Below are 19,547 nucleotides of genomic sequence, written 5' to 3'. Positions count from 1 at the left end.
GCTAGTGAAATTTTCCACTCCTTAATTATGTTTGTGTCAACAAGAAAGAATTTCTTTAAATGTCATATGTATTTAGAAATGCATTATTATTCTTTATAAGCTCTGGGTTCTTATTAAATTTTAAAATACAAGTTAATCTATAATGCTCCTGTTTGTTAAGGCAGGCTTTGTTTCTAACATGGGAGCACCACACTTCAAAATACTTTCAGTCATAGACTGATAGGAAGTTGAGTCCAAAATGATTTTTGGGGTCCCTTAGTCCATCCTTCTTTTCAAAAAGCTGAATTATCCCTGCAATATTCCTACTGGATCATGGAATTTTATAGCATGGTTGAAAGTCACTGGAAAGGTGTTCAGTTGTTTTGTTTATTAACAGATACTTGCACCATTTGCGAGGAAGTGTCCGAAGGGATCTATAAATACCAGCTTACTTCATTAATAGATATTGAGTATATGCTCATATGCCACATATTTGCCTGACTCTTTCAAGTATTTTTATTAAATTCTACAGCAACTCACTGAGGAAGTTTGTATTATTATCATCTCATTTTATAGAAGAGGAAACAGATCCTCTCATACATCTCAAACTGAGGATTTACACCTATATGCCAAGGTTAATACAAACAACAGGAAAATAACTTTTATGCCATTATCTTCCAGATTTGGCTATGTTGATGCACAGGCAAAATCAGTGGAATTCTCTTCAGTTTCATGTTTTCAGAGAGATTTTGCTCTTGGAACTACCATTTCAAAAGCAATCAAAATCACTCCAACTAGAAAGAAACCCTTCTTGGGTTAAACAGCTCCTCGAGTTGGGGGAGAGATTTTTATAAAACCAAGGAGAAATAATAGATGGTCCTTTTTCAGTCACATACTAGTATTTGTTGTGTCTGATCATGGAGGATGGTTTCTGAGACACCAAGAGCATGGGAGAGGGTTTGGGTGACTTCCAGTGAAATGGGGCAGGGAAGAACGGATGCACATGGTTACATAATATTGTTAGATTTCTGGTACCCATTGTGTGATGTAAATCACATTCCTTGTATCCACACAAAATCTTCACTGAACTTTTTAAAAAATAATTTGTGAAGCTGGATTTTTTTTTCCCTTTGGGAACGTTGCCAAGTACTGACTGCAGCTTCAGGGGAGACTCAGCGCCAACTTGTGAGGCCACCCACGGGAGGCTGACACATCGAGGTTCCATTTGGCTCTGTGGTCCTTGTATTCATTTCCCTCTGGCAGTATGTGTGTAAGTTCTCTTTTATATAGCATCTCAAAACCCCTCAGTCTGTTATTTAAGCTAAATGATTTTAGTTTTTTAATCATCCTTATCCCCTTACCACTAGACATCTAGTAGTCCTTCTGTGGGTGGGCCCATACCTACTTGCAAAACCCAGATATATTTGAAAAATAGCAGCTGCTTAGACTTTGATCTCTACATGACCTCTAGTAATTTGGTCAGTTTAGGGTAGATTCTCCATAGCTCAGTTCTGTGTTTAGTAAACTGTTGACATGTTAATTCTATTCCACTAGAATTCCTTATGTAACTACTTAGCTCATAGCAGTAGCATCCATTTGAGAAACTGGACATTTTGAGTTTAGGTTCTGTATTCTATATCCATCCATTTTAACATATGTGAAATAATTTATTCTAGGCTATTTTTACTGAATTTTGAGATATTTAGAGATACTGGTATTCCCTCAGTCTTTTTTGCCCACCTCATGACTAAATACTGAATTTTATAGCACATTATTCACACACTGATAGTAACTCATTAATCAACATTATTTTAAAAGATACAGATACAAACCCACCTAAATGAACTAGACTCTAGCATTGCATTCTTACATTGAGCACAAGTGTATTAGGGGACATGTTGTTAAGGCCTTGCTGAAATTAAGCTATCCTAAGTCTCAGGTATAGTAATGCCATTTTCTCTCTCATAATCTTATCAGAATAGGAATGAGCTTTTTTAGTGAACCTATGCTACTTATGTCACTGATTTCTGAGCACTCACAATTTACTTTTTAATGGGTTGCCTTCAAAATCATCAGAAATTATTGGAGGCTTACCTACTTTTCTCACTCCTCCTTGCCCATCTCTTCTCTAACATTCTCTGTGATTTCTCAGCTTTCATTTGATGACTTACAAAGATAACCAGCAATTGGAGAATTGAGAATGAGGATTTAATAATAGCTGATGGATACTTCAGAGCATTAGGGTACCACCTAATGCTGGTCCTTTTAAGTGTAATAGAGGGGCACCAGAGAGAAGGATGTAGAACAGGTATAAAGACTATGAGAGGAAGCTGAAGATGACATATTTGTCCCCTCAGAAGAGAAAGCCAAAGACTGTGAGGATGTATTGTAATGGCCAGCCGTTTAACACTTTCCACAAAGACTAAGCAAAAGTAAGTGGATTTAAGATGGCCTATTCAGATTCCTCTTGGATACAAGTAGGAATTTTTATGATTCTAAATATCGTTCACCTCTAGAGTGACTTTTTAGAGGAAGTTGGATTTTTTTTCACCCCTGTAAAATCTCTACAAATGACAGGTTTTCATCTGTCAGTAATGGTGTAGTCTTATAGTGCTTCCAGAGGCCAACAGGGATATTAGGTGACCTTTACATGTCCTTTCTTGCTCAGTGACTCTGTCTTTGCACAAATCGCACCCCCCATCTAGAGATCTGTTGCATTAGAGTCGCTCTTAATTCTTTCTCTTTCTTGTCATTTAAAGTGTTAATATTGCATCATGAAGCTGCTAATGGAAAAGTAACTGTGCTATTCTCAGTGTAAAAATAAAACCCTACTTCACTTCAGTGTTGCTATAATACTTCATGTGATGTTTCACTCATTTACATGGTATGAGATACCTAGCATTTTTAATGGCAGCCCTTATTTTTCAGTTTACCTGCAGAATTTTGGCAGAGGTTTTTTTCTGTCTGCTGTGAAATTAAATATGCCATGTAATTATTTTTACTTTCTTCTTCAACTATTTTATTACTAGTTAGTTCTTTTAACTAAATTATTCTTTGACTGGAGGTACTTTCACTATATATAGTACTTATAAAAACTAGATTACTATTAAACACATCATATTCTGTGTCCAAAAAGAATAAATGCTGTTTGGGGCTATCAGCCCTAATTTTTTCTGGCTTGGCAATAAAATAAATCATAGATAGAATCAAAATACTAAAGTAAGTATTCAAAAATATTTCCATAACAGTTACTGCACCATTTGGGCAGTGTCATCCCATGTGACTTTCATTATGTTTTACTTCGTTGAAAATCAAAGAGAAGGTTAAATTCATAGAAAACCTTTGACTCCTGGATCTCTGCTTATAAGTGGTGTGGGATTGGGCAACTTGATTAATTTTTATTTAGCCTCAGTTTTGCCATTTATAACATGATAATGACATAATGCTTACTAAGATTGATGGAAAGGAGTGAGTGCTAAATGCTTAACAGTACTTGTCACATAATAAGAACTATAAAGTAGCCATTTTTATGCATTAACAAAAACTGATAGTTTACTGCTTACTGAGCATTATGCTAGGCACTGAACATGTAAGAATTAAAATACTCAGTTCTTACTCTAGGGGAACTCTTTTGCTTGCATGGGAAACATAGGTAAAAACTAGTAATTGTGATAAAAGAGTGATCACAGAAATGCAATCTTTCAGAAAGTAGAGTTGGATAGTATTTTAACATACTCATTGGAAAAACAGAACTTGAAAATCATTCAATAAAAAGATATTATTTAGTTCATTTTCCTTTGTGCAAAATTGATCAGTTATTCTTATAAATGATTGTAAGGTCAGTAGTAGAAGTACATTTTGCATTTGCTTGACTAGAAATGATTGTAGAGCACTGTTGGAGGAAGCAGAGTCCATCAATAATTCCATTGTGAATGTTTGTATATTGGTATTTAGTATTCTAGGTTGACTTTATGATTACTCATACTAAGTTTTCATTCTAATTTTGGCCCTTTAATTCTACATACTGTAATTGAATTTTGGTCCTTTTAAACTATGTGGGAATTTTGACAGTAGTGTGTGTATTTATAAAGTTATTTTCAGTTTCACTTTCCCCCCCACTATTCGTAATGTCATTGGTTGCTGGTGGGAATGGAACTTCTGCTGTACATAATGACATAATCTTCTACAAAAATATGTATCTGTGCTTCTTAGTGATTTGGTACAGTTCCCCAAGCAGGTTCCAGGTGCTCTTTTTCTCTTAGCCTAGGTTTATAAGTTGACAAGGTCTATGAAGGTTGTCATGACAGGCTTACTTGTCATCATTGGGGTATGTTAGCTGGGGCATCACGTTGCCTGTGGGAGTTGAGAAATGGATGGCATAAACCATATAGAGTTTATGGTTTACTCTCATAACCAGTGAGAGTGAGCAGGTTAATAGATTGCTGACTCCTGTACCGTTCATAACCTAAAAGCATCTGAGAACCATTGGTAGTGTCATAGGCTTCTTAGAGTTGGAAAGAAACTTGCCCAGCCTTACAGCTAATGTAAGAATGACCTTTGTTATTCTCCGTCTCTAACTGGTAGACATCCTTCCTCTGAGCACTGCACATGAATGGACGGAAGGAAGAGAAGAAAGTTCTTCCTTGTGATGCTTCACAGTCTGTGGAAAACAGACATTTACAGTATCTACAGTATACATTTTTGTAGCAGATAATTTCAATGCCTCCTAATATCCTGAAATAAAATGTGTAGATAATAATCTATCTTTATATCCTTATTAAAAAATGATCAGTATGACACCCTCACTGTAACATATTAGAGCAATAAAAGAAGGTAATTTGTAATATATTTTTCAGTGTGTAAATGCTCAGCCATGATTAGAAATCATATAGAGTCATTTGTAGTTTGGGACACGTGCAAACTGCAATTGGTGTGCCTTGGAGACTGTCATTATCAGAAATGGTGCTTAGTTTTTCTGAAATTTCTAAATGATAAGGAGATAGTCTTCTGTCCATTGATGGAATATTTCCTGGAAAAATTTACTATATATAAAAGCCATGCAGAAAAAGTCTTGTGTTCATATGGAAAATTGGGGTTGAGTTCTAGGCTCAGATTATAATTTTGTTTTTTATTAACCAAAAGGATGTCCAGAGGGTCATTTGAAAATTGGCAGAACACAGGACAATGTTTCATTGATAGGATTGCTCTGTATATTCTGTAATACACCCAACCACCCCAAAAATGCTCTCATAAATTTCCATTACTCTGCCAATGGGGCAGCACGTTCTTTTTGAAAATCGCGGCCCTACAGTAACTTCAGGAGAACTTCATCTAGGAGCACCTTAGGTCAAAACCTCCGATGAATCTATGCGTATGAAAGGTGCTCTAGAAATTTCTAGTCATGCATTTAACACTTTTTCACTAATGCACTAGATTTTATTTTAAGAGCACATTAAATTTATTAAAAATAAGACCCTAGGCATACATACAGAGGCCACACTTAGAACACCAGTTAACAATTTTCTAAGTTAATTTTTATGATAAATTGTACATAATATAAAATTCACCATTGTAACCATCTTTAACCATACAGTTCATTGGCATTTAGCATAGTTACATTATTCAGCCATCACCACTATCCATTTTTGAACTTTTACATCATCCCAAATCGAAAATCTGTACCCATTAAACAATAAATCCTCCTCCCCTTTCCACCCCCAGCTCCTGGCAACCATCATTTACTTTCTGTCTCTGTGATTTTGACTATCCTGTTTACCTCATATAAACTGAATCATACAGTATTTGTCCTTTTGTGTCTGGCTAGTTTCACTTAGCACAGTGTCTTCACAGTTCATGCGGTTGCATATTATCAGAATTTCCTTGCCTTTAAAGACTGAATACTTCCGTTACATCCCATTGTATGTATAAACCACATACAATTCATCCATTCACCCTTTAATAGACATATCAGATCCTAACACCTTTTGGCTATTGTGACTAATGTTGCTATGAACACGGATGTACAAATCTCTCTCTAAGATAAGACTCTGCTTTCAATTCTTTTGAGTCTGTACCCAGAAATGGAATTGCTGAATCATGTGGTAACTCTATTTTTCATTTTTATTTTTTGGAATAAGCAATATTCTGTTTTTTGGTCTTAAAACCTACCATATGTTTCCCATAGTGGCCATACCATTTTCACCTTCCTGCCAGCAATGTACAAGGGTTCCGATTTTTCCACATCCTTCCCAACAGCTGTTATTTTCCATTTTTATTATTCCATTTTATGATTTCTAATGGGTGTGAGGTGGTATCTCATGGTGGTTTTGATTTGTATTTCCTAGTGATTAATGAAGTTGAGCATCTTTTCATGTGCATTTGTGTATCTTTGGAGAAGTTTCTAAGTCTTTCATCCGTTTTTAATTGTTTTTTTTTTCTTTTTGTTGAATTGTGAGAATTCTATATATTTTGAATATAAATCTCTTATCAGATATATAATTTGAAGATATTTTCTCTCATTGGAGTAAAACCCTAACCTGGCATTTAGATCTTTTAGTAAGGAGATTCAAAGGGGAATCTCTTGTTCCATTAATTCTAAGGTACACATTGTTCACATTTAACGTCACTGAAGCCATGTCTTATACCAAGTGTAACATGGCTTTAGTAAAAACAGTTTGAAAAAAGAAAATCCAGTTGACATTTAAGAAATTACTGATTGTCATTCTAGAGCAACTGGTTCAACTCGAAACTAAACTAAAAGTGTCCTAAAATTAGGGCCAAAAATTCCTTCTTTCAGTTCTTCAGATTACATGTTTAAATAATGCATCGTGTGAAGCCTCTTTGCTTATGTAAGGCTTTTTCTGATGAGTGTGCCAATACCTATTTCATAACGTGCTAGTCAGTCATGAGGGATTTGATGCATTATTTATCCTCAATTTTAATAAAAGTAATTCCTTATTTCCTTGTAAAAATTAATTTATTGGCTATCTACTCAAGAGTTTTTGCCTGTTTTCTTCTTTATAAACTTAGATCTCTGTCAGTGTGTATGTAGCACAGGCATTTAGTTAAAGTTGCTACAGATTATATATCATTGTTAGACTTGCTCTTGTTTGGTGGGGACAGCTGATGAGAAAAAGCTGTCTTGTCTTTTATTGATCTCCATGGATCTCCCCCTCTCTCCCTCCCTCTTTCCTTCCTTCCCTCCAGTCACCACCCTCCTTTTATTATAAGAATCCCTAACGTGATATCTACCCTCTTAACAAAATGTTAAGTGTACAAGACAGTATTTTTGACTATGGGAAATGTAGAGACAGTTGCCCCATTTCTTTCTCTTTTTTAATGAAAGTGTTGTTGATAGACAATCATATTGTTTTCAAATGCACAGTGGTTCAACAGTTACCCATATTATTACATCCTCACCCTAGCTAGTACAATTACTATCTGTCAACATAGTAAGATGTTACAGAATCATTGACTATTTTCTCCATGCTGTACTACCATCCCCATGACTAACTTATACTGTAATTGCAAATTATTGTGCCCCTTTATCCCCCTCACCCTCCTGCCCAACCTGCCCCAACCCCTCCCACTTGGTAACCACTAGTCACTTCTGAGTGCCTGTGAGTCTACTGCTGTTTTGCTTTGTTTTTATATTCCAACAATAAGTGAAATCATATGGTCTTTGTCTTTCTCTGCCTGGCTTATCACTGAGCATAATACCCTCTAGCTCCATCCATATTGTTGCAAATGTTAGGATTTCTTTTCTTTTTATGACTGAATAATATTGCACTGTGTATATGTACCACATCTTCTTTATTCATTCATCTACTGAATGGACACTTAGATTGCTTCTATTTCTTGGCTGTTGCAAATAGTGCTGTGATAAACATAGGAATGCATATGTCAACCCCTGCTTTCTTCTCACTGTTGTTTGCCTGAAATATGTTTTTCCATCCCTTGACTTTTAGTCTATGCTTATCTTTGGGTTTAAGGTGAGTTTCTTGTAAGCAGCATATAGATGGGTCTTGCTTTTTTATCCATTCTATTACTCTATGTCTTTTGATTGGTGCATTAAGTCCATTTACATTTAGGGTGACTATTGAGAGATATGTACTTATTGCCATTTCAGGCTTTAGATTCGTGGTTACCAAAGGTTCAAGGTTAGCTTCTTTAGTATCTTACTGCCTAACTTAGCTCGCTTATTGAGCTGTTATATACACTGTCTGGAGATTCTTTTCTTCTCTCCCTTCTTATTCCTCCTCCTCCATTCTTCATATGTTGTGTGTTTTGTTCTGTGCTCTTTTTAGGGGTGCTCCCATCTAGAGCAGGTCCCTGTAGGATGCCCTGTAGAGGTGGTTTGTACTATCTGTCAACATAGTAAGATGTTACAGAATCATTGACTATTTTCTCCATGCTGTACTACCATCCCCATGACTAACTTATACTGTAATTGCAAATTATTGTGCCCCTTTATCCCCCTCACCCTCCTGCCCAACCTGCCCCAACCCCTCCCACTTGGTAACCACTAGTCACTTCTGAGTGCCTGTGAGTCTACTGCTGTTTTGCTTTGTTTTTATATTCCAACAATAAGTGAAATCATATGGTCTTTGTCTTTCTCTGCCTGGCTTATCACTGAGCATAATACCCTCTAGCTCCATCCATATTGTTGCAAATGTTAGGATTTCTTTTCTTTTTATGACTGAATGTGTGTGTATATGTACCACATCTTCTTTATCCATTCATCTACTGAATGGACACTTAGATTGCTTCTATTTCTTGGCTGTTGCAAATAGTGCTGTGATAAACATAGGAATGCATATGTCTTTTTTAATCCAGGATTTTGGGGGTTTTTTTTGGGTAAATTCCTAGAAGTGGAATTACTCGATCAAATAGTATTTCTATTTTTATTTTTTTGAGGAACATCCATACTGCTTTCCACAGTGGCTGTACCAATTTACATTCCCACCGACAGTGCAGGAGAGTTTTCATTTCTCTGCATCCTCACCAACAACATTTGTTGTTACTTGTCTTTTGGATAGTGGCCATTCCAACTGGTGTGAGGTGATGTGGAGCATCTTTTCACCCCATTTTTAAACAATTTATGTCTTAATGATATAAAATGGTGTCTAGTGAAACTACATGTATATGCTTCCTACAGTAGAGAGCTTCAGGGAATAACCTATTGACAGATGATGTTTATAGATTCTGGCATCAGATTATTAATAGGTTATTCCTTTTACTGAGCCACATTTGTTTCTGTGTAATTTTTGGTGTGATCTTAATTCAACCTTCTTGAGTTTCGCAGTGTGTAACTGCTTTTCCTACATGAGGAAACATTCAACTTTTTATCAGACAACCTGTTTTCCCTAGTGTTTTTATTCCCTAAACATTCCTCTCTCCCTCAGGCTTCTAGTCCTCTCCAGCACATTTCCGAGAAGAGTGGTTCAAGAGGGTATTTCAGATGTTAGTAGAGCAATGAAAAGTCTGTCTACCTGGGCTACAGTTCTTGTACTTTGGAATTATAAGTCCCTGTCCATGTTTGTTTGTATTGACTTTTCTGTAACTTTTTGCTGTCATTTTCCTCCTTTTCATTTAGTTCTTCCAGTGAATTACTAGAGGCATTAATTTAGATGCATTAGTAGCAGGTGTGGCTATTTAAGCAAACTGCACGTAGTAATCAGTTCCTCCAAGTAGCCTTCCCTTAACCAAGCAGTGTCAAGTGTTTCCTGCCACCAGTTCCTCCCCATGATGAGAACAAAGACCCCAACTCATATTTCCACTCACTCTGTTCTTGGTGTCTAGTATTGTGCCTGCCACACAGTGGATACATTATACATATGTTTTGAATGAAAAAAAAATATTTGCTCATTTCCTTGATGGTCTCATGTTCTGGATATAACTTTATAGAATCAGGACCCATGGCTTACTTAACTTTGACTTGATTGCCTAATATAGTTGCTGACACAAGGATGCTAGAATTCTGGCTGTGTGAATTAGATAGGTTATTCTGAAGACTTACATGGGTAGGGAATGGTTGCAGGAGTGCCATGATAAGAAGTTTGCATTAAAGAGTTAATACAAATTTAAACATTTAAGAAGAAAAGTTTTGAGAGGAGTACAAATATTGGGAAATTGAGGTAATTAAATTTTGAGTATGTTGATATGCAGGGGGAGATTTCCTCTGTTCTGATGGGATTAGAGTTTACCTGTCAAAAACTATCTTAAGGAGAAATCCTAAAAAAAAAACAACAAACATATCTTGAATATTTTCTTTTAGTTGAAAATGTAAGTAACTTTCAGCAATTTTTTCATGTAGGGTCATGACCCTTTTTTCACGTATGAGTTGCTGGCTATTTAGCACAGTCATTTTTGCATACCCAAATGGACTGCTCCTTTCCATTTTTGTTTCATTTTATTGAGAATTTAAAGATACCTACAAAGAACTCTGAATGAAGAAATCCTTTCACATTAAAAAAATTTGTCCTCTCTATTTAATAATATCTTGCACTTCTCATTCAATAGCCCTTCTAGCAGCTTTCTTGAGTCTTCCCAAGGCATCCAACTGAAGTTTTCAGGAGGAAACCTTTGAACAAATAAAAACAAACCTCAAACCCAACTCTTCTATTTTGTACATATTGATTGACATAATATTTAACTTAAAAAGATTTTTAGCTTAAATGTGGAACAGACAGCAAAGGAAAGAAAAGAATAGGTTTATGGAGAACAGGTTTTCCCCAATGTCTGCTCTCCCTCAATACCTGTTTTCCAGACATGTAGCCATGCAGCTGGTGGCTGCATTTCCCAGCTTTCCTGGCAGCCAGTGAGGCCAGGAGGCTAGGTTCTAGTCCTGGGGACATGAGTGGAAGCAATGGTTACAGCTTTGGGGTTATACCCTTAAAGGGAAAGAGCATTTCCCACTTCCCCTGCTTGTTTTCTCTCCCCGTGACTGCAAGGTTCATGTGCACATGGCATCACAAACAGATGTCTACACCTGAATTGGAGGCCATGCCATGAAGATGGCCCAGTAATAAAATAAAAGGTACTTGACCCCTAACATTATCCTCTGTGAGCCTTGGTCTGCTTACACAGACTGCTGTGTGGATGAGAGATGGGCTTCTTTCTCTTTTGTTTTAAATCAGCCCCATTGCCTGAACCCCAATTAAAAAAGTAAGGTGCTTGTCTACCTGCCAAAAGCTTGGGGTCCCTTGGAACCCCTGCCTCGTCCTGCCTCTCCATGCTCTGGGCTCTGCCTTAACCCACATGGCTGAAACGGCCATAGCACACCCACTTCCCAGCTGTGGAGAGGAGCAGGAGAGAGTCCAAGGCTGCTTTTTTCTTTTACACACAAATAGCTAAGTGAGAAATATGGCTTACACCTAACAGCAAGGGCAGATGAAAAATGCCCTGCTGCCGTGTTCCCAGCCAGTGCTCTTGCTGCGATGGATGAAGGAGGGAGCCTGTTAACAGGCTCCTGCCACACCTCTTTGTTTCTTCTCGTCTTCTAAATGAATTCTCCCTTTCCACAGTTGTAGTTCTTATAAATATTAGTTACATTCCCTTATACTTTTTTTTAGATTCCCTTATACTCTTTTCGTGGTCTGTTTCCATCTTTCCTTCCTTTGTCCATCTGTCATCCAGCCAGTGAATAAATGTTTATTGTGTTCTTGCTGTGTGCTCAGTATAAGAGTAAGCTTGGGGATATCATGGTGATAAAAAGCCAAGGGCTTTCTTCTTCCAGAAATGATAGTCCAGTGGATGAGATAGACATTAAATCATCAGTTCTAGCAGTGACCATGGATCCTGGGGTCCCCTGAGACCATTTCATAACAATGCTGGTTGCTTGTCTTTTTTATTGTGTTATTCTGATGGTACAAAAGTAATAATAGGTCACATCAAGTCTATCTAAATTGCACTAGTAGTCATTATATTCTTCAGTCCTGTGCACTTGTGATGTCATATGTCATATGTCACAGTGCCGAAGTCATAAAAATCATTATTTAGAAAAAATCTTGACCATTAGGTACATGTTCCTGTAATATTCTGTGTGGCCAAATGCAAAGTACATCCAGAGTACTTCTGCTGTTTACCAAAGCATGTTGGCTCTCTGAAGAAAAGCAATTGTGTGATTGTTTTAAGTTGTGAATTGAACTAGTTGCTCTTTTCCTGGAATGACATTTTTACTTGAAAGAATGACTGATAGACAAATTACAGTTAATTTGACTTGGGGATTTGGCTGAGTTAGTCTGTCACTTCAAAGAAAACAGCTAGCAGTATTTGTTGCCAATAATAAAATTTGAGCTTTCAAGCAAAGCACAACAAAAAAATTGAAATTTATAAAATCTCCCTACCACCGAAAGTTTGACATATTCCCAAGACCAGAAGCCTTTTCTGATGAAATGGGTAATAGTAAAAGGCTATTAAATATGTGTATATATTTATGTGTAATTATATATATATGCAGTGTTTTTATATTTATATATATGTGCTTACATATATATGTATATACATAAATATATTATTCTTTCTATACTGAAAATATATCAGCATTCAGTTCTGCATAATTCTGAACTAAATTCCAAATCAGACATAAGTAAAACATTCATTCCAAGTACAAGATAGACAAGTGGATTTTATGTATTTTATAACCAAGCTAAGCTACCATTTTCAGATTTTGTTATAGGAGTAAAGAAGACTATTGTTATCTGTGAACACTATAAAAATGCTCTTCCCTTTTCTAACAATATAATTTTGTGAAACTGTGCCTTCATATATTTCAACCAAAGTAACATAATTTACCATGTTCAACACAGAAGTAGATATGAATCCAGCTGCTTTTTAATAAGCTGTGTGCAGAAATGTATAACAATACTACTTGTCTCAGTTTCTAGAGGAGGAAGAAAACATAAATATTTCATAGAAATAATATATTGCTTTTTACAGTCAACTACTAAAGGAAACTATAATTTTGATTACTAATCAAGAAAAAAACAGGTGACCCTTTTTCTTCCTCACTGGTTCTCAGTCTCTGGTTTGCATCTGCATCACGTAGAGGGACTGATTGTCAGGACACAGATGGCCGGGCCCCACCCCGAGTTTCTGATTCAGCAAGTCCTGGATGGGGCCTGAGAATGTGCACTTAAGTGCGCCTGGTACTGCTGGTCCTTAGATCACACTTTGAGAACCACTTTTCTGTTTGGATTTACTGGACAAACCTGTTTGAGCTGCCATTTGGGAGAAAGAAAAAAAAAGATAAAAAAGAAAAACTTTTTTAAAGATAGGGAAAAAGATACAGGTGTAGAGACAATGCAATGGCCGGAAGTGTCCTTAGTTGCTAGAAATATAGGAATTAATTAAAAATTAAGCAGAACAGCATGTTGAGAACTATTCATTGTCTGAGGTGTTACCCTACTTAGAAGCTAACAAGTTAGCCTACCCCAGTGTCATGATGTGAGCCGAAGACTTGAGATTTCTGGTTCAGAGGCAAAAAGGACCTGATGACAATACTTGGAGTTGCCAGAGAGTCAGCATTATGGCCATTTACCAAGTCCCATTCCCTGAGGGCAGCATGAAGAGAGTGGGCTGTGGCTGCAGGAGCAATGGATTATGTTGTGGTGAAGGAATCCTGAATTTAGGGATCCCCAATTTTTTTTCATAATGTTCAGTAAGCATGCCTGATCTTTGGCCCAAAAGAGACTATTAATCTAAGCAGTAAACAGACCTACTCTCTGCTCCAGAGGGAAGTAATATCTCTGTCTTTCAAGACTGTTCTCTATATAAATATCCTTGAAAAGATGGTTGGGAACAAAGGCAGTCAGTGCCTCTGCTCATACATGTTCAGAAATTCAAGAGAGACCCATAGTAAATTGTGGGTTGACATAGGAAAAACTGAGAAAGTTTTTATATGTTAATTATTTACTGGTCCTTAATAGTAAACAGCAGAGCAAAACCCCAAGAGTAATTATACTTCAGTTTTAGAGCAGTGTATGGTTCCCTGTTAGAGGAAAACACTCTCCCCCTGTGTGGTTCTAAATTATTTTCATAAATGTATGTAATTGTCATGGGATCAAAATTCTTAATATTTAATGGATCTTATCTGAACTATAAAACAAAACAATTTTATAAAGTATTATAGATAATTTTAAAAGGAAATTAATTTAATATGACAAATGATGATATATTAGCCACAATAAATTGTACTTGCAATATGATTCTTTTGGATTTACCATACCTCTCTTACAGGGGACTATAAAATGACTAATTTTCCCACATTCTTTACTCTGTCTAAACTTCTGTAACTTTCTTTGTAAAGCATGCAGTAATTACCATTTGTCTTTCACCTGGTGCAAATGCATCATTAACCTCCTTTCTTTTTCCCTCAAAGTAATACTGTTTGGCACAGAGTTAGTCCACCTCTTTTCAGGTCTATGGAAGAGAAAGCAAACTCAAAACTGGCTCTTGTAGCTTGGAAATGAAGAGAAAAGTGTCTTCAGTTATGACTAGAGTTGATTTATTTCCTGCTCTTCCCCAGTCCGTCCTGTGCCCCCTTTAACTCTCAAGAGTGTCCCAGTTTGGATGGTAATTGTTGGTCTCCCTAAGCGTGGCTTCATCCAAAGGTTCAAGTAGTGCTGTCAGTCTTCCCACATACTAGCTCTCTCTCAGGGCTTCCCTCTGTTTTGCCTCCATCCTTTGATGATATCTTCATTATGTGAGCATGGAAAATGGCTTCTCTGGGCCAGATTTCTCATTATCCTCTCACTGCTGAGATTTTTCTTGCTGACTTTCACATAAAAGGTTAGGGAAGATCTCTTATCTTGGGACTTAGATGTCATTCCTTTCTCGGAGGGGGAAAAAAAATCACCGCATCCAAAGTGATTATTTTGTAAGTTTTATATATTTCATATAGAAATGATTGCATATGTTAATTTGTAAAATGTTTTGTTCAGTGGTTTGTATGTAACAACTATAGGCCTAAGGAATTTTACTCCCAATCACACAACTCTGATTGGCCAGCTGGAAACACATGACCCCATCTTTGGGTAAGGGGATGAGTGATTGACAGCTGAATTGATTAGAGTAGTGGATGGATGGGTTCCCAAGCAAGATACAAAGTTTGGCACTTGTGTAAGTATCTTAGGCACCTATAAACACAAGCTCAAATATGTACTATGAAATTGTGTGGCTCTATTCAGTCATATGGAATCATCATTCAAATGACTCAGAATTTCTTAGATTATTTATCATTATAGAAATAACAACACTGTAAAGATGCTTGCAGAAAACTTGCTGACCCCTAAGAATATGCCTGTATGTTCTAGTCCTCTGTCCTTCCTCACCCTCTCCTTTTGAGTCTGTAGACTGAACTTGTAGAAACATAGATCACTCAGTTCAGTTAGCTGACTTACATGGTCTCCTTGGCTGCCAGGAGAATGATTCCCGTGCTGCCCACCATTCCCCTTTTGTCCTACCTCACTTGAGTAGTCTTGTGTGTGAAATCTTTAGATTCTGGTCTTTACAGTTATCAAATTATTCTTATATCCCAGAATATCAGATGTGTATATATTTACTTAAATATAAAGTCAGATCTTATAGCTATGTAAGAAAGATTTTTAGATTATTCCCAACTGCCAGTGGGGAATTACAATTGGAAGCAAAATCTTCTCCCAACCTAGAAATCCTCTTCACAAAGTCAGTAGAGAAAGAAAACAGTTTTATGTTTGAATAAGCACTAAGCCTGAGTGTGGGGTGCATCACAGGCAGTCAGAGAGTTTGCTAAGAGATTGCAAAGATGGAAAAGAATCTGAACCCCTTATATAGGGCAAGCTGACAAAACTTAGTACATCCGTGTTTTCAAGATAAACAACTAGTCCTCAAATAAGAGGCCTGACAATACTCACATATTTACACATAGTTCATCCTGACTTTACCTGTTGAGGAGACCATCTGTGTCAGCTAATTGGCCTTATCCAGAAGAGAAGCAGACTTCGTATCTGCATCACACGAGGCAGTCTGCTAGTCTGGAGGAAGGCACCCACCCAAGTTGGGCCTCTGCCCTTCCTCAGAAAGTAGGAGATAGGGGTACCCTGGCCCCCTTGATGTTAACATTTCAAAGAAATGGTTCCCAGGTCCTTGAGAAAGACATTCTAGGTCATAAAGCTGACCAAAAAGGCCGAGCTGACAAAATTAGCCTTTATATATATATATATATATATATACACACACACACACACACATAAACATTTATAAACATTTATATTTCAGAGAAGAGGAGGTGCTTAAATTTTTCTAAAGTAAATACTCTAAGGAAAAGGAGAAGAGGAAAATTCTTTCCCGTACTTTAAACAGGGATGATTAAACCTCTTATTTTGAATTTATATTTGCCCTACATCTCCTAATGCCTTCTGTCTTAATATAAAAGGACCTTGATCCTGTTAATTTCATAGTAGCACTGTGACAAACAAATGGTTTTAAATGTACTTTTATTCAGTATGAAAAATTTTAATTCTTCAATTCTATATAAGCATTAGGATTTCTTAAAATTGTAGTAGTGGTGTCAGGAATTCAGCATAAGATAACTTGACTAAATCATGATTTTAATACCTGAATAGTCTGTGATGTTGGGCAGTTTACAACCTTGAAACCAGGAAAACAGTGTGACCTTAAGCAGAGAATTGGTCAAGGAATATTCCTGGGCGGGGATGGGAGGGAGCCGGGAGTATTTACTAAGGTTGGAGATTTGTTTTGTTTCATAAACTTTGCTATCAGTTAAACCTTTGGATTTTAGATTTCCTAAACTGCCTTCAACAGAATCAGGGGAGCAGACATTATTTGATTTGATTTGATTTGATGATGATAAATGACATAATCCTAATCAAGGAATTAGAACCTAGCTAAGGATTGCTTTACTTAGACCTTGATTTGTTTTTAGGTTTCCCCCGTCCCTCCCTCTTCTTGTCCTAACTTGATGCTGTTTTCTTTCCAGATCATGCAGGCAGTTGTACATGGGTGACCCCAAGCTGCAGATGGCTTCCCTCTTGGTGTCACTGTGACCATGCTCCTTTGTCCTTCCACCACCTGTACGGAGGGTTGTCATCAGCTGCTGGGCTTATTTCATATACCTACTGGGCTCAGTGTTTGCTCTCAGAGGTGAAGTTTTCCATCAGCCTCTTCCTCCTTAAAAAGGAGGTCTGAGGGACCGCCTAGTGGCCCCACCTTTGGCTTTACAGCCATTGGCCTACTGGCCTCCCATGACATATTGCTGGGCCCTCCGGAGTTACAGCTCTCCCTTCCCACTACTTTAAAATTTCTCTTATTTCACAGTGAAGCAGCTTGTTGACCGTTGTTTTACAGGCTTAAGTCACCTTGACCAGCCTGGCCATGTGACCACAATGGTCACATGCTTTGATCTTGCCTAACCCATACATAATGTAGATTCCTTGTTTCTCCTTGATAGAAGGGTGCTCCCACCTTTTTAATGCTGCCTCTGGATTTAAGTGAAAAGCAATAGCTGCCTAGTTGAGTACTGCTAGCAAAATTTATCCTTTTCTCCCTTCTCCTACCCCTCTGCTACCCTTTGAGATTTTTAAAAAAATTTCTGCCAGTCTCTTAAATGTGACTGTGCCGACTGACATTTGTAGAGAACAACCTTTAACACTTTCCTATGTGCTATGTGGAAGGAATACCAGTATTTAGAATTTTGGAACCCTAACCATGCAACATTCCTAATTTTCCTATTAGGATTCTGTCTGCATGGAAGTGAGAATTGAAAACTAATTATATAAATTGCTAAGCTTTGAGAGATTTTTTTTCAGCATTTCTGGCTCTAGGACATCTATTCCACAGAGAGTAGCTTGTGACTAGCAAAGGAATTAGGTAGAAATCCAATTAATAACATGGCCATCCCCACTCTAATGTAAAAGAGATTTCAGGAGTTTTTGAACCATGAGCCATTGCTAGATGCTCATTGCAAAGTAAGCTAAATGTCTCATGCCACCAATTATTTTAAGAGATATGAATTAATAAAAATATAAAGATAATATCCAACATCAAAAAAATGTTTTCTTCTCATTAAGATTTGAAAGTTGTCGTCTGTGTTCACATAGTTCAACTGACAACAATCTTGTTCTTCACCATTTCTGATTTCTCCCCTAATCTGGCTCCCAGACCTCACTCACTGGTTTGTATCATGTGAGCATTTCTCTGGGCCTTTAAATTGTTTCACTAACAGTATGGACCATGGCTGGCTGTCCTCAAAGCTTCCTGTCTCTATGGAATCACCACCTCTGGGTGTGGATACTGGGATCTAGAATGTCCCCTCGTCACAGTGTGGCTGCTGCTGACTCAGTCTGCAGTGCTAGAAAGCGAGGACCGCCTTGAAGATGGTCCTGCTGGAAACTGCCTAGGGTGTGTTCTGTGGGTGGATCTCTCTTGAATTAGAGAAATGTGTGAGCCATAATGCCTACAACTGTGTTCTCCACAGAGCCAAGTACATTGTTGTTGATTAATAAATAATGGGTTTGTTTATCTTGGAATTGTTTTTTTTGGCAGCTGCCCTGAAAATTCACAGGCTGTCTGTAAATGAAGAAATCCTCATTGTTTATTCAGCTCCTGCTTTTGTACTTAATGTGCTGGTATCTTGGGAAAATTTCTTGAATATCAAATCACAAGTAAAATTTAAGCAGTTTTTTTCCCCACAGATTTTCAAATAGGCCATTTAACTACGGCCTGGTCTCAGTTGCCTCTGATGATTCCATGTGCGCATGTGTCTGTGGCTGGAGGGGAAAGGGCAAAGGGAATGGGGCCCAGGAGTCTGCCAGCTGGTTGTATCCATCACAAATAGCTTAAGTAAACTCAAGTACATTTCTAGCTGTGTATCTAGCACAAGTTAGCTGCTGAGAATTCAAATGTGCAAAGGGAGAGGCAGTAGGCATCACAGGGGAGTGGGTTGGGAAGGGATGAGGAAGCAGGTAACATTTGATGGTTGACAGAGCATCACTGGGGTGGCAAGAAGAAGCCGAGCAAATTACATTTTGGCAGGGAAACCAGTTGAAGATTTGTGTTGTGATCACTGTAGGTGTTCTGGAAACTGTAAGTTGTTCAGTAATTCTGATCATAAAGCACTGCAGGAACAGCCCTAGGAAAATGGGAATATGGGGCCTAGATAATGAAAATCCTCAGCTGTGTCCCTCAAACTGTAATAAATACCTGCAGGGGAGGTATCCCTGGACAAAGACAGCACAAACCCAATGATAGGCTTGTTGTATCATCCTTGTTTTGTGTCCTATGCTCGATCGTCTCAGTATCTAGCATTCAGGAGGAGCCTAACAAATAATTGCTCTAACTTGATGTAAAGATAGTAGCTACTGTTAAGTGTGCAGGGTAAGAGGGCTCTGCTTTTATAAGTCACCATTTCATTAGTAACACTTTCGTAGTAAGATGACATAATGATAGGGACTTAAACTGTGAGGAGACCAGCATATGAAGGGAGAGTTTTAAAAATGGATTTATGACTTGGGTGACAGGAAGGCTAGAAAAACACAGGGGGAGACATTTCTGCCCTGCATACCATTTCA

General features: G+C 37.5%; 1 protein-coding gene across 2 annotated transcripts in view; it reads left to right on the top strand.

Moving 5' to 3' along the window:
• Window positions 1–19,547, top strand: part of GNAI1 (G protein subunit alpha i1) — a 77,407-nt gene that overhangs the window by 31,116 nt on the left and 26,744 nt on the right. The window lies entirely within an intron of this gene.

This window comes from Manis javanica, chromosome 6 (assembly GCF_040802235.1).
Source record: "Manis javanica isolate MJ-LG chromosome 6, MJ_LKY, whole genome shotgun sequence".
Taxonomy (NCBI): Eukaryota; Metazoa; Chordata; class Mammalia; order Pholidota; family Manidae; genus Manis; species Manis javanica.
Note: the sequence above shows the minus strand (reverse complement) of the source record. Positions and strands in the feature narration are given on the sequence as shown.